The following is a 17029-nucleotide window of genomic DNA, read 5'->3' on the forward strand; positions in this document are numbered from 1 at the left end:
AGCGGTAATGAGAGGGGAAATACTTTCATATAGTATCGCTTTACAAAAAAAAATTAGATCCAGGGAAAGAGAGTTAGGTCAACGGTTAACCAATACCTATAACCAGTATCTGCTAGATAAAACACCACTAAACTGGGCGAAATATGTTAAGGTAAAAAATGAAAGAGATACTTTTATATTATCACAAGAAACACAAAGAGAATTAAGAATGCAGGCTAAATTATATAGATACGGAAATAAATCGGGTAAGATGCTAGCTAAATTAATCAAAAACGAGAAAAAACAACCTGTAATAGACAAACTGCATAATAAAGGATTACAAACTTCCAAACCTGATGAAATCTTAAATATATTTTATGAATATTATCAGGAGCTTTATTCATTTAAAACAAGCGATTCACAGAAATCTTTGGATTTCTGGAGAGACATTACGTATCCGACAATTACAGTAGAAATGTCTAATAGTCTAAACGCTCCTATCTCTATAGAAGAAATAGAGAAGATAATATCTGAGCTCTCTCTCAATAAGGCAGCAGGTCCAGACGGTCTCCCTAGTGAACTCTATAAGATACTGTCTAGTGAAGTTTCCCCGCATCTTTGCACCCTTTTCAATAGTTTCTTCACAAAGGGTAACTCGATTTCTCCATCATTCTCTAGTTCATATACAACTCTAATACTAAAAGGCGGAAAGGACCCTAATTGTAAAGAATCTTACAGGCCAATTGCTTTATTAAACGCTGATTATAAAATCCTCACTGCAATTTTAGCATCAAGACTGCAAGGGATTCTTCCAGAAATCATTCATGCTGACCAATCAGGCTTTTTAAATAATCGTAATTCGGCTGCAAAAATTAGAGAAGCATTGTTAGTGACAGAATATTTTGAGGCTACACCTAGTAGCGGGGGGGAGGACACACCTGATCTTGCTATCATCTCCATCGACGCTGAAAAAGCCTTTGATTCAATATTTCATGAACACATTAAAACATCATTAAGGCATTTCGGTTTTGGAGGTAATTTCCTCGACTTTATCGGAAATTTATATAAACAATCTTCTACAAAACTGATAGTGAATAACACTACTTCCTCTTCTATCTTTCTAGGTAGAGGGACAAGACAGGGGTGTCCTCTCTCCCCACTCTTATTCAATATCTCCATTGAACCTTTGGCAATTAAAATTCGCCATCTTCTGGATGGTATAAGAATTCGCAATACTGAAATAAAAATAGGTCTGTATGCAGACGACCTGCTGCTTTACTTGGCAAATACCAAATTGAATCTACCAAAACTTTTCCAGATATTGGAACAATTTGGATCATTCTCTGGATATAAAGTAAACATGGCTAAATCAGAGATACTCTGGCTTAGGAAGAATAATACTTCTATATTGGAAACCCCCTTTCATCAAGTAACAGACTCTTTCAAATATTTAGGGATTCACATTCCGACAAGAACTTCAGATCTTTACGCGCTTAATATCCCCCCAGTAGTTAAAACAATTAAGGAAAAGCTCCTGATCTGGCAAAAACTTCCATTATCACTCTCTGGAAGGATAGCTCTTTTTAAGATGGCCCTCCTTAGAAAATTACTCTACATACTTCAAAATACACCAATAATCCTCCTAGGGAAAGACATTCGATCGATTAATACCTCTCTTATTCAATTCTTGTGGCAAAATAAAAGGTCAAAGATATCCCTTATGAAACTGACGGCACCAAGAGAGAGTGGAGGTCTTGCTCTACCGGATATAAGGTTTTACAATTTTTCCTTTCTAGCTCGAATTATAGTAGACTGGATCTCGACTAATAATTATGTACTGAACAATGACCTTGAGTCTAGTGTCTGCCATCCGTACTCTCCAGTTGCGTTAACACACCTAGAACTTAAAGACATTCCAGCAGAAATCAAAAAATTTAAAACCATTTTTAATCCACTCAAAGCCTGGCATAAAATAGCATCGTTTTTAACTATCAAAAATAAAGTCTCTTATCTTTTGCCTATAATAGGTAACCCCATATTTCAAGCCGGCCTGTATTCGGAGGTATTTAGAAAATGGCATACTGCTGGATTAACAAAGGTAATTCAAATTATAGACCAAGAAGGGAAATGTATAAAAACATTTCAGAAATTAAAAATGGACTTTGATCTGTCCAATAAGGACTTCTTTGCATATTTGCAACTGAGACACTTTGTCCAGGATTTGGTTAGGAGAGAGGGCTGGGACTGGGGATTGGGTACATTGGAGAATTGGTTGGTTCTAACAAGAAATGGTCATATGTCAATTGCACCGTGTTATCATCTTCTGAGTACGAATAAAGGGGCTTCAATACTGGCAAACATGGTTGTTTATTGGGATATATTAATGCCTCAGAATAATATTGAAAGGAAAACTATTCAGTTATCAATCAAGAAAATTGCCCAAGTAACACTATCTGCAACCTGGAGAGAGGCGCATGTAAAGCTCTTGCATGGGGCATACTTTACCCCTAGGAGAGGCTTCAAGTGTACCAATAGAGGGTTCAATAAATGTCCTAAATGCTCGCTCCAGGCTGCTGATTTAGCACATATGTTCTGGTATTGCCCAAAGATTAAAAATCTATGGGCTAAGGTCGAATACTGGCTCAAAAATGTGCTAAAGATAACAGGTCTTACATTAACATTATATCAGATAATATTTTGTCTTAGGAAAGAATCTGGTAGACAAAATAACGAAGGAATAATAATATCAGCAATTCTCGCTACTAGATATTTAATTTGTAAAAAGTGGAAAAGTCCTGCAATTCCAAGCATCCCTGAGATTAAAAATAGCATAAAAAAACAATGTATTCTAGAGCAGAGAGATGCGGACCTAAACAACGACCAGGACATTAAAAGATTTTTTGATAAATGGGCAGTCTTTTTAAGGATATTCCCTGTGGCAGAAATTAATCATATAATCTTTCCCTTCAGGAATACAGAAATGGTTTTACTAGGGAATTGGTAAGCTTAAGGAAGAGGTAATGGTCGAGTTGGGTTTTTTTTTTTTTTTTTCTCCCTTCCTCTTGAGATTGTGGCTTAGCCAGACTGCCTCTCCGCATGGGGGGGGGGGGGGGGGGGGGGGGGGAGGGAGGGGAGGGTTCAGGGAAGGTTGAAAAAATCTAAAAACTCCAAGAAATGTTATTGAGTAGATTGATTATGTTATACTAATACGCTGATTAGTTAAAATATACTAGTATGCATAATTAAATATAGTATTATGTGAATGAACATATGTATAATTTCTTTTTATTATGATTATGTGTTCAAATTTTGTTTACATTGGTTCATGGATAATGTCTTGGATTATAAATAAAAGTTAAAAAAAAAAAAAAAAATGGCATGCTCTTTCTGAACTACAAAAGAAAAAATTTGGGTTCAGTGTCCCTTTAATAATCCTCTGCTTCTAATGAAATATCTCCTTATTTTCACTAAATGATTCTATTTCATATATCACAGTATTACGTTATCTAGCGTGACATTCCTAGCTAGCAATATAGACACATAATATTTTCTAAAATATAAATACGTTTCTTATTGATATGCCAAGCTATCAACTGAGTCCTTGTATTGGCTGAGGTTTTTCATCGATCTCGGATGCGCCATGTTGCTTAAGACGTCACCTGCCAGGCTGTCCAATGATTCCTTGTATTGGCTGACGTTTTTACGTGATCAAAGATGCGCCTTTTATTGTATGGCGTATTTACGCGATCAAGGATGCGCCTTTTATTGGATGACGTATTTACGCGATCAAGGATGCGCCTTTTATTGGATGGCGTATTCACGCGATCAAGGATGCGCCTTTTTATTGGATGGCGTATTTACAGGATCAAGGATGCGCCTTTTATTGGATGGCGTATTTACGCGATCAAGGATGCGCCTTTTATTGGATGGCGTTTTTACGTGATCAAGGATGCGCCATGTTAATTAAGACGTCACATACAAAGGTGTAAAAACCGTCTGATTGTATTACGTAGTCCCGCAATATTTGATTTTGCACGTAACCCACATTTGTGAATGAGAAGACAAGTTTAACACCATGGCGAGTATGGATTGTGTGCATCATGTAACATTGTTGACCCATAGCTGATAAAGAACACAACATTCTCTTTTGATGGTTGAATAAATGAATGAAAGCAAAATGTTTTCATGCATAAGATATTTCGAGGCAAGTGCAAATCCCTAAATATAGTCCATCTTGTTTAATATGTTTGTCAACAAATATGTTTCTTTTTATGAAAAATTACTGTTGTGTTTAATTTTCAACATATTGAATTCATAAATATGCGCTATTGTATTAGAATCAAGTAATCAATATGCATTTATCTTTATCATATGCTAAATATATGAGATGCCGACTTCTTCTAGATGTTATTTTGTTGTATATTTTATTAAAGGGTCATTATACACTCACATTAAAAAACAAATATGTTTTTTTTCTCTAGTTATATAGTCAAATTTTTAACAAATACATGTCTACTTTTGCTTATGTTCAAATAACATTTAAGTAATTTTCTGACTCCTCGCCAAGCCTCAAAGTTTGATGTGAGTACCATCAGCTACCTTCTCCAGCTTGCTCCTATTTGTGTAAAGGGTCTTTTCATATGCTAATGAAGGGTTATTGTCTTGTTTTACACTTGGAATGGGCTTTACAGCTATCTTTTCAATATAGATAAACCGATTTTCTTTGAAAGTGTTTAAAGCTTTTTCATATTGATTTTGATATCAGTATATGGTAATCTTGTGGTTTCTAGTAGTGTCTATTACATGCAGTTCTCTTAAAAAGATTGTATACTGTCCCTTTAATGCAAATGTTGATTGTTGTATCATGTATGAGTTCCACATTGGTTAATCTCCAAATATATTATTGTGAGCATATATTTGTTTATTCCCTCATAAAAGGACTTTAAACCATATTCCTTGTTAAATCAAATGTCTTTCTAAAATAATTCAAACATAATAATGTCTCTTTAAGAAAATAGACTTTATTTAACACGTCAATAGAAATCTGATTCCAATATTTCTTGTTTGAACAAGTACATGTAGATATACCAACAATCACCAAATATTAGTATATGTTAGCATATGTAATTTTTTAAAGGGACAGTCTAGAAAACAAATAATTACTGCATTATTAAAAAAGCAATTTTTAAAATAAAAATTATACCAAACGTTTCTCACCAATTAATCATTTTTCTCTGGTTATTCTTATTTGCTAGCTAAACCTATGAGGTTCGTGTGCTCATTTCTTAGAGCTTGAAGAGTGCATGTAATCAGAATGCATTTTGACCACTAGAGGGCATTTTGATAGCATTTGGATATTGAAAACCTTGAGCTCATACAGCATATTTACCCTGGATTGATCATTGATTGTCTAAAATGTTGTTATGTCAGAACAACAAATAAGTGGTCAGTTTTCATAGGCATAGATACAAGGGTAAGCACATAAGTCACACATATTTCTCCATGTTTTTGTTTCAAACTTGATAATGCATAATACAGTGTTTTCTTTGTAAACAATAATGTTCTGACTGTCCCTTTAAGCTGTGTTATTGTCATTCAAACAGTAATATGCCATCATGGATAATTGTAATGGTCATTTTGTTTGAGATTAGGGAAACAGTTTGGACATCACATCACAGAAACCAATCAATATCATGAACAAGGATAGGTATGTGATGATGTGGTGTCCACACACTTATAACCCACACTCTGCAAACAATCTGCCTCCATGGACCCGGTCCCATAGAAGCAGATTATATACAGAGTGTGGTCCACAAGTGTATGAAAACCACATCATCACATGCCTATCCATTACACATTAAATAAATACAAAATAAACATCTCCAAAAATACTTACTTCCTCTTCCTTCCCCTCTTCCCACGAGGCTGAGGCTCTGGGGGGGGGGGGGCAACTGCCCCCTCCGACGAGTTCTCATCAGAGACATTGTGGGAAGAGTGGAAGGAGGAGTACTGGGATGACCAAGGTGAGGAGATGGAGGAGATGGCCCATGAGGAGATGGCCCAGGAGGAGATGGCCCAGCAGCAGATGGCCCAGCAGCAGATGGCCCAGCATGCGCCTCCCGGAAGAAATTGAACATAGCTTCTTGTAGCTGTAAACTCCGGTTTTGTCCTTGTTCTATTCTTGTAAGGATCTCTATAATTTGTGTTTGTCCTTCTCTAATGCCACGAAGCTCTTCGATAATCCGAGTTCTCCCTTGGATATTTTCCATCCGGGAGGTACGCATTTGTTCAATGTAGTCAACTAACACATGCACCTCGGCTATCTCCTCCTGTTGTGCACGGCGGCCTGCTGGTGCTTGAGGGGCCTCTTCCTCTGCTTGAGGGGCCTCTTCATCTTCTTCAGTGGGGGCCTCTTCCTCTGCTTCAGTGTGGGCCTCTGCTTCTTGTGCAGGGGGGGCCTCTTCTCTCCGAGGTGGCGATTCATCCCCACCACTCTCATACCGGGGAAAAGGAGGAGCCTGTAGTTGTTGTGCTGCCTCCTCCCCAGACTCTGTATATTGCAAAAAGAAAGAAATGTATATATTAGCATATTTCCAAATAAAGATGTAAATGCTTTTGCTTACAATAGAATTACAAATGCAGCCTCATTAATCCACTTTGAAATCTAACAATTAATACGATTTCCGCATTTTAAAAACCATGTTTGTGATATCTCTCTGGTCAATCTGAATGTTTTTGCGTTTGTTTTCAGTCTGTTTAAATGCACACCTAACCTATAGCCTAGATACTAATGCAATCGCAAAGTAATTGTGAATGCGTTTACGTAATAATGTGTTAAACAGCGTAATAGCATTAATCTTATCCTTAAATACATTCGTATGTTAATAGATTCTTAAATGAGCTTAACGTCAGATGAGAGTGGCAGGTTCCCGGTATCGATTCCTCCGATCCCGACTATGGCCACCTCGGAGATGCTGGGACGCAACATTTCCTCCCATCGGGAGTACTCAACAATCAGTGCAGGGCCGCCACCGGTCCCTGTGGCATGTTGGTACTCCCTGGCTATTTTCTTTTTCAGCTCCATCTTGCAGTCCCGGTAACGATGTTTAATATAGTCCATATCTCTGTTACGGCCCCCCACTGCATTAACTGCATCCCTTATCTCCCGCCAGAGCTTCCTCTTGTCACTCGGGGTGGTCTTCTGAGCCTGCAGCATCTTTTTTTTTTTTTTTATTTCTTTTTTATTTTATTATTGTTTTTCACATATAAATACAAAACAAAAAAAATGCATTGAGGAAGTATCCCCTTAACAACAAGGTAACATTCCGTATAATCTGCATCTTCCATCATCTTATGAAACCAAGTCATAATTATAATCAACATTCATGTATGACAATCAAGAGAAAGAAAAACAACACCAACCTAATAATTATAATGCGTCCTATATATACAGACTCTGCAATAGCTATTCCCCAATTTTAAAAAGAAATAAACAATATAGTCCTAATTCACATATTTTCTTTATGCTTGTGTTGTTGAATCTCAAAACCACTCCATTTTTAAACAGTCTGAATTATTCCCACCTATATGGGGGGATAGAAGACCTAACTATACGATTCCTCCTAACTAACAAACAAAACAACACAAAACCCCGACAACAGGGAAAAAAAAAAAACTATAACATTTCCTCTCCTCTGCCAGACTCTTCACGATTGTTTTATCCAGCTATATGGGAAAACATTCAATAAAGTCAGTTCCGCAAAGCTAACTGACGATTGAAATGGGGAAAGGATCAATTTTTGACTAGCCACAGGGTAAGTTAGAATGACTGGGGACCATCTCCAAAGAAACTTCTTAATTATTTTCTCCGATGCATCAGATAACTGAAATGATTCAAAGACTATTTGATCTTGAAGTGTTTTAAACACCATATCTAATCCTGGTGGAGCCTTACTTTTCCAATTTCTGAGTATACAATATCTAACCACCAATATAATTGTATTAAAACTATTTACAGTATTACTATTAAGGCCGCTATTACGCAGTAACAACAAAATAACATCCTCCGCCGCTAACGCAATTAAAACTTTATATAGTTTATTAAACCAGAAAATTATTTTCAACCATAGTTGTTTAACTTTAGGGCATGTCCAAAACATGTGGAGAATATCTGCTTTATGATGTGCACACCGTGGGCACAAGTTAACCGTGGAGGGGTAATTCTTATTCATCTTCAGCGGGGAAACATAAAAATTATTTATCACCTTCATGTGCGATTCTTTCCATATTACTGGAACCTTGCATCTATAAAGAGACTCAAAACTCTGAGGAATCCTTTCATGGTCTATCGACGGAATCACCGATATCCATGACTTGCATATATTATCCGTAATAGGTAGGCTTTGCTTATTTAACAAAATATCATACATCAATGAAATTGATGCATCCCCGTGTTAAATTTTTGTATACACAGTTTAATACCGGCCCAATCCGCTGTAGCACTACTCTGCCATTTCTGATCTAAGATAAAATGGCGAATTTGGAAATACGCAAATAAGTTATATCTAGGTAAAGCATACTTACTAAACAAAGTCTCAGCCGAAATAACTTGACAATTATCATCAAGAAGTTGTTTTATGTAGTCTAGTCCTTTATCCCCCCACTCTTTGAACACTTTTTGATATAATCCAGGGAGAAAGCTAGGATTACTAACAATCGGTAGAAATTCTGAAAATGAATAATCCAACTCCAAAATTGAACAACATTTTTGCCATGCATGTACTATATTTTTAATAGAAATAAGACAACTAACATTCTAAGGAAGTTTCTGGGTTTGGGAATGTAGGATTGCTTTCAAGGAGAATGGTGAAACTAGAAAAGATTCTATCTCATCAGATGAAATAATATTAGATCCAGCTAGCCAATCTATTGCTACTTTAGCCATTGCGGCCAGATTATAAAGTTTTATATTAGGAAGTGCTAAACCAGCTACGCCAATTTTTTGCATAAGTCTCTCCAACGACATCCGAGATTTTCTATTATTCCATATAAATTTAGAAAATGCGGCATTGATTATTTTTACATCTTTATTTAATAACAATAAAGGAAGATTCTGCAGCGGTGCAGCCTCTTATACCTGCCCATATAGGCTTCTATGAGGACCTCCTTCTCCTCCATAGTAAACCTCGCCTCCCTAGTCGCCTTGGCCTTCCCCTGTGATGGTGCCCTCTGTTTCCCGGACTGTGAAGCCCTACTCCGTCCGCCACTGGGCCCAGCCATTTGTTCATCTTGAACCAAGTGGCTGTGTCCACCCACCGCTTCCACCCCCACTTCTTGCCCCCCCTTCCTGTCCTGTTCCTCTCCCCCTTCTCTCCTCTCCTCTCCCCCCTCTCCCTCTCCTCCCCCCCCTACCTCTCCCCTGACTAATCTCCTGCATGCCCTCCTCTTCCATCTCTTCCCTAAACTAAGCCCGAACTACTCCAACAAAAAGTGACTGTGCCCAAATGAAAGGGGGTCAAAATAAAGAACTAAAAAGACCAAAAAAAGTGCTGAAAGTGTGAAAGGGATATAAATAAAAGAGGGTAATGAGTATTTAACCAACCAAAATGTATAAGAAGACTAAAAGGAGGATATGTTAACTAAATGTAACTAGGGGATGGGGATGGGATTAGAGGGAATGTGGTATGGGAATAGAGGAAATGGGATGAAAGGGAATTGGACTACAGGGAATGGGGTATGGAGTGTAGTATGAGAGGGTATGGGGTATGGAATGTATGTAGTGTTATTGATAACTGTATGTATGTATTGAATGTGTTTGCGTGTAAATGTGTTAAGTATACAGAAAAAGCACTCGCCCACTCCACTAACACTCTCTTACTAACTCACGCTCCCACTAACTCACTCACGATAACACTAACTGACTCTCTCACACTAACACTAACTCGCACTAACTCTCACAATAACTCACTAAATCTCAAATCTCGAATCTCCAAAAACCCACCAGAAACACAGTCAAAGAAGCCATGCTTGTGTGGTGCTTATATACCGTGTGTAAATGTTTAATGATGTACCGGTTTGCGTTGTAAATTGTGTTCAGGTGTGCTTTGTTAGTAATTAGTATGCGTGCAATGTGTATTAGTTGTGTGAATTTGCGCATGCTCATTTTGAGTTAGTATTTGTGGAATGTGTAGAATGCGATGATGTCATAGTGCTCATTTTCTATAACATTGTCCAATAGTATTATGTGTTAATGTTAATTTGCGATGGGGTCGTATTTGTGAAGTGTTGTATATGTATGTTTGTCCTAATATTTCGTAATGTTGATTATGAGTATTTTGCTTGTGTATGAGTGTGCATTTATTTTTCCTTGTTGTTATTTTCCGTACTTACGTATCGTAAAGTATATGCGTATTCCCTTTTTTTTTCCGCCCCGCTTGTGAATGTGTAATGCATGTGTGCTTTGTTTTGTGATTGTTGTTCTGACATTTGCAGTGTGTTATTGTTGTGCATTATGTAGTATACGTCATATGACCGAGCAGTGCGTATTTCTCGCGAGATCGAGTGTTAGTTGAAAAACGTGTTTGTTTGATTTGCCATTGATCTCTATGGGAGACTGTCTAACGTGGGCGTGATTCCGCGTATGAAATAGACGCATTAGAAGGTTGTTTTTAAACTCTAAATACCAGCGTAAAAAACTCTGTGCGTTAGAAATAAACCACGCGTAGCTAACGCACCCCCTCTAACGCAAAACTCTAAATCTAGGCGATAGTTTTTTAAAAAAAAAAAAAGCAGTTAACTGATGTGCTGCTGCTGATACTAGTTGTTAACTGTTGACGGCTGTCACGGTTGCTTACCATTAATACATTTAACTTAAGTATTTTAGCAGATTAATTAGCAGATTGCAATTAGAAGTTTTGCAAAAAAAGAACAAAGTTTTTTTTAAAAAAAAGCAGTTAACGGCTGTGCTGCTGCTGATACTAGTTGTTGACCGTTGACGGCTGTCACGGTTGCTTACCATTAATACATTTAAGTATTTTAGCAGATTAATTAATTAGCAGATTGCAATTAGCAGTTTTGCAAAAAAAGGTAAAAGTTTTTTTTTAAAAAACTGCTGTGCTGCTGCTGATACTAAAATTAGGCAGTAAACCGGTATATTTAATATTTTATTTTTTATCTCTAGTGAGCTATATTATTATAAGATATTACCTATTAGTTGTAGTTGATATTTTCTAACAGCTGCAATATATTTTATAACAACCGGCACCGCAAAACTACTTGCCGTTGCCTACTAGTGTTGTAGATTTTCTAACAGCTGCAGAGCTACCTACCTACAAGTTATATATTACATAACAACCGCAAAACTATTAAACTTTTAATATATTTTCTAACAGCTGCAGAGCTACCTACCTACAAGTTATATATTACATTAACAACCGCCAAACTATTAAACTTTTAATATATTTTCTAACAGCTGCAGAGCTACCTACCTACAAGTTGTATATTACATAACAACCGCCAAACTATTAAACTATTACTTCAAGTTGAGTTGTATATTTTCTAACAGCTGCAGAGCTACCTACCTACAAGTTATATATTACATAACAACCGCCAAACTATTAAACTTTTAATATATTTTCTAACAGCTGCAGAGCTACCTACCTACAAGTTATATACAGTGGGGCAAAAAAGTATTTAGTCAGCCACCAATTGTGCAAGTTCTCCCACTTAAGAAGATGAGAGAGGCCTGTAATTTTCTTTATAGGTATACCTCAACTATGAGAGACAAAATGTGGAAAAAAATTCAGACAATCACATTGTCTGATTTGGAAAGAATTTATTTGCATATTATGGTGGAAAAAAAGTGTTTGGTCAACTACAAACAAGTAAGATTTCTGGCTCTCCCAGACCTGTATCTTATTCTTTAAGAGGCTCCTCTGTCCTCCACTCATTACCTGTATTAATGGCACCTGTTTGAACTTGTTATCAGTATAAAAGACACCTGTCCACAACCTCAGTCAGTCACACTCCAAACTCCACTATGGTGAAGACCAAAGAGCTGTCGAAGGACATCAGAAACAAAATTGTAGACCTGCACCAGGCTGGGAAGACTGAATCTGCAATAGGCAAGCAGCTTGGTGTGAAGAAATCAACTGTGGGAGCAATAATTAGAAAATGGAAGACATACAAGACCACTGATAATCTCCCTCGATCTGGGGCTCCACGCAAGATCTCACCCAGTGGGGTCAAAATGATCACAAGAACGGTGAGCAAACATCCCAGAACCCCACGGGGGGACCTAGTGAATGACCTGCAGAGAGCTGGGACCAACGTAACAAAGGCTACCGTCAGTAACACACTACGCTGCCAGGGACTCAGATCCTGCAGTGCCAGACGTGTCCTCCTGCTTAAGCCAGTACATGTCCGGGCTTGTCTGAAGTATGCTAGAGAGCATTTGGATGATCCAGAAGCGGATTGGGAGAATGTAATATGGTCAGATGAAACCAAAGAAGAACTGTTTGGTAGAAACACAACTCGTCGTGTTTGGAGGAGAGAGAATGCTGAGTTGCAACCAAAGAACACTATACCTACTGTGAAGCATGGGGGTGGCAACATCATGCTTTGGGGCTGTTTCTCTGCAAAGGGAACAGGACGACTGATCCGTGTACATGAAAGAATGAATGGGGCCATGTATTGTGAGATTTTGAGTGCAAACCTCCTTCCATCAGCAATGGCATTGAAGATGAAATGGCGCTGGGTCTTTGAGCATGACAATGATCACAAACACACCACCCGGGCAACGAAGAAGTGCATTTCAAGGTCCTGGAGTGGCCTAGCCAGTCTCCAGATCTCAACCCCATAGAAAACCTTTAGAGGGAGTTGAAAGTCCGTGTTGCCCAGCGACAGCCCCAAAACATCACTGCTCTAGAGGAGATCTGCATGCAGGAATGGGCCAACATACCAGCAACAGTGTGTGACAACCTTGTGAAGACTTACAGAAAATGTTTGACCTCTGTCATTGCCAACAAAGGATATATAACAAAGTATTGAGATGAACTTTTGATATTGACCAAATACTTATTTTCCACCATAATATGCAAATAAATTCTTTCCAAATCAGACAATGTGATTGTCTGGATTTGTTTCCACATTTTGTCTCTCATAGTTGAGGTATACCTATGATGAAAATTACAGGCCTCTCTCATCTTCTTAAGTGGGAGAATTTGCACAATTGGTGGCTGACTAAATACTTTTTTGCCCCACTGTATTAGATAACAACCGCCAAACTATTAAACTATTACTTCAAGTTGAGTTGTATATTTTCTAACAGCTGCAGAGCAGCAGAGCTACCTACCTACAAGTTATATATTACATAACAACCACAAAACTATTAAACTTTTAATATATTTTCTAACAGCTGTAGAGCTACCTACTTACAAGTTATATATTACATAACAACCGCCAAACTATTTAACTATTACTGCAAGTTGAGTTGTATATTTTCTAACAGCTGCAGAGCTACCTACCTACAAGTTATATATTAGATAACAACCGCCAAACTATTAAACTATTATTTCAAGTTGAGTTGTATATTTTCTAACAGCTGCAGAGCAACCTACCTACAAGTTATATATTACATAAGAACCACAAAACTATTAAACTTTTAATATATTTTCTAACAGCTGCAGAGCTAACTACCTACAAGTTATATATTACATAACAACCGCCAAACTATTAAACTATTACTTCAAATTGAGTTGTATATTTTCTAACAGCTGCAGAGCTACCTACCTACAAGTTATATATTAGATAAGAGCAAAGGACTGTTCTTTGTGTGTAAACTAACAGTTAAGATGGCACTTAGTAAAATTAGTGTGTCTGAGCTAAAGCAATTACATTTTTCAACGTTGCCCATTGAAAGAAAAATTGAAATTAAAATGCTCAGGCCAACACCTATGCTTAACCTTACCCAGGTGACAAAATGTAAAACTAGAGATTACAAAAGAGAATTCAAACCGAGGTATATGATAAATATCCATGGATTTGTGGCTGTGAATTATCTAACAGGCTCTTTTGTTTTTATTGTCTCCTGTTTGCAAAACAAAGTGGGGATTCAAGCTGGGTGAGTTATGGTGTCGCCGATTTATCACATTTAAGTCAAAAAACAAATAAACATAATTGCTCCCAATCACATTTAAACTCCACATTAGAGTTTAATTTGCTAGGAAGGGTTGATATTCGGCAACAACTTGACAGTGCATATCGTTTGAATATTAAAAAACATAATGAGCAAGTAATGAAAAATCGCTATGTTCTTTCCAAAATAATTAATTGTATTTTATTTTGCGGCGCATTTGAGCTTGCACTTCGAGGACATGACGAACGCAATGATTCATTAAATCCAGGCATTTTCAGACTTCTCAGCAGAGCTTGATGCATCTCTAAAAGAACATCTCGCTAGTGCCACTGTTTTTAAAGGAACGTCAAAAGAAATTCAAAACGATTTATTAGACTGTATGCTTACTGTTTGCCAGAACCAAATAAAGAAGGAAATCTCAAATGCAAGTTTTGTAGCAGTGATAGCAGATTAAACTACTGATGTTTCATCTGCCTTCCAATTGGTTGTTGTTTTTAGATACATTATAGGTAACGGACAACCGGTTGAGAGATTCTGGGAATTCACTAATCCAGCTGGACATGATGCAGAATCTTTAGCTACGTGTATTCAAGCTACTTTGGAAAAAGTTATAGACAACCCAGAGAAACTGATATCGCAGAGTTACGACGGTGCAAGCGAGATGAGTGGTCAGCATGCAGGTGTTCAGGCTATAATTAAACGTACCTACAAGAATGCACATTTTATGCATTGCTACACACATCAGCTCAATTTAATTGTCAGCCAAGCAAGCAGTCAAAATCAACAAGTTCGAGTATTTTTTTTCAAATCTAAGTGACATTACTAACATTTTTAGTAACTCACCACAAAGGATAGCTATTCTAGATGAAACTGTAAGAAGAAGGATACCTCATGGTTCAGCCACCAGGTGGAATTTCAAGAGTCGGACCGTCAATACAGTTTTTGAAAACAGGGAACAGTTAATTGAATGCATGGAAAAAATAGAGTCAACATCGAAAAAAGAAATAACTATAAATCAAGCAGGGGCTATTCGGCGTATGTTACAAGACTCGGTATTCGTGTTTTGGCTTACCAGTTTTTCACAATATTATGCCACATGTAGATGTGTTATACAACCAACTTCAGAAAACACAAACAGATGCGGCACTTATTAGAAAACATATTAACACCTTCCAGCAGACAATGGAAAACGAAAGGAATAGAATGGACACAGTGACCATGACGATATCAGAAACAGAAGAAACATCTAGGAAAAGGAAGAGAGAAAATATTCACATTGCTCAGACTGTGGCAGCTAAAGAGATATGCGATGTTATCACAAATCAAGTAAAAGATAGATTTTCTTTTATAACTCACTACTCGGCTGTTTCTCTCCTCCAAGCGGAAAAATTTGCGGATTACGAGAAATTTTTTCCGAATCAGCTTCTTGACCAACCATCAGCTGTTTATCACACATTACAGAAAGATCGCCTGAAAACTGAACTAGGAGTAATTTACAGAAGACCAGATTTCAGAAATATGAATGGTGCCATTAGTCTTCTACAGTTTGTAATAGAAAATAACTTGGACAGTACTTTCTCGGAGACCTACAAACTGTTGCAAATTATTTCAACTATTCCCGTGACAACTGCTGAGGCTGAGAGAGGTTTCTCAACTTTAAATGAGTTAAGACATTTCTAAGGAGCACCATGACTGAGGAAAAACTGACCGCTCTAGCCATGCTGACGAAAATGTTATTGATTTATTTGCGTCAAAAAAAAGACAGGCGGATTGACTTGATTTACAAAACTTGTACTTGAGTTATAAACATTGTTTTAATGTTTACCTTTAAAGTAAATTATTAAGCACTAGTATAATAGAAAAAATCTTCATTTGTACTAGAAAGTAAAATGTTGGTTTATTTATCTTCATGTTGCCAAGGCCTTTGGTTGCATGGCCTAATATCGAACACTGGGGGCTGGGGCAACAGTAATTGAAATGTGGTTGTATTTCTCTATAAAGTGGAAGGTTCTTTAAATCCAGGAATATATATGTTTTCATAAATGTACATTCAATATTCTTATTATTTTAATTAATCATTTGGTTAATATATATATGTTATTATATAATTTAACTGAGCACCATCATGTATATTTTAAGACTAGACATGGGCAGGTAGTGTAGGCTCCTCCATTTGTGCACTGTCGCACGTGAACATGGCTGTAGTGAAGAGTATGCATTCATAGATTTAAGATGTCTGTGTCCACTGTGAGGAACACAGTGAGCAATGCATGGTGAGGATATGGAAGACCACAGGCACAGTTCTTGTTAAGGCCAGAAGTGGCAGGGCAAGTAAAATATCAGAGAGGGCCAGAGGCAAAGGATGGTGAGAACGGTCAAAAACAGCCCACAGACCACCTCCAAAGACCTGTACTACTGGTAATATTGTTGAGGGTCTCATGGATTCCACTCAATATCAGCAGATACTTGAGAATAATGTTGAGGAATCAGTCACAAACTTCAGTTTAAGTTACCCCCAGGCCGGGGCTGGATATTTCAAGAAGACGATGACCAAAAACACTGCTGGTTCAAATGGGTGGGGCCATTTGAGGGGCGTGACTTTCGCAAAGGGATGTGGCTTTAAAAAATGGGTGTGGCTTGATAAAGGGGTCATGGTTTTTAAAAATGGGCGTGTTTTTCAAAGAGGTGTGGCTTTCTAATAGGGGCAGGGTCTTGTGCACCCCCATCCTAAAAATTCACCAGCCACCACTGCGTGGATCTTAATTACAAATGCTAAGATCATCAAACCTCAGGGCAGAAATCTTCTTCCATATCCCCCTGTGGAAAATAGTACGCACCAGTACCATTTAAAATAAAAAAACTTCTTGATTGAAGAAACTAAAACTAACACCTCACTTTACCATGTCTTCCTAGTAT

This window comes from Bombina bombina, chromosome 3, assembly GCF_027579735.1.
Source record: "Bombina bombina isolate aBomBom1 chromosome 3, aBomBom1.pri, whole genome shotgun sequence".
NCBI classification, from domain to species: Eukaryota; Metazoa; Chordata; class Amphibia; order Anura; family Bombinatoridae; genus Bombina; species Bombina bombina.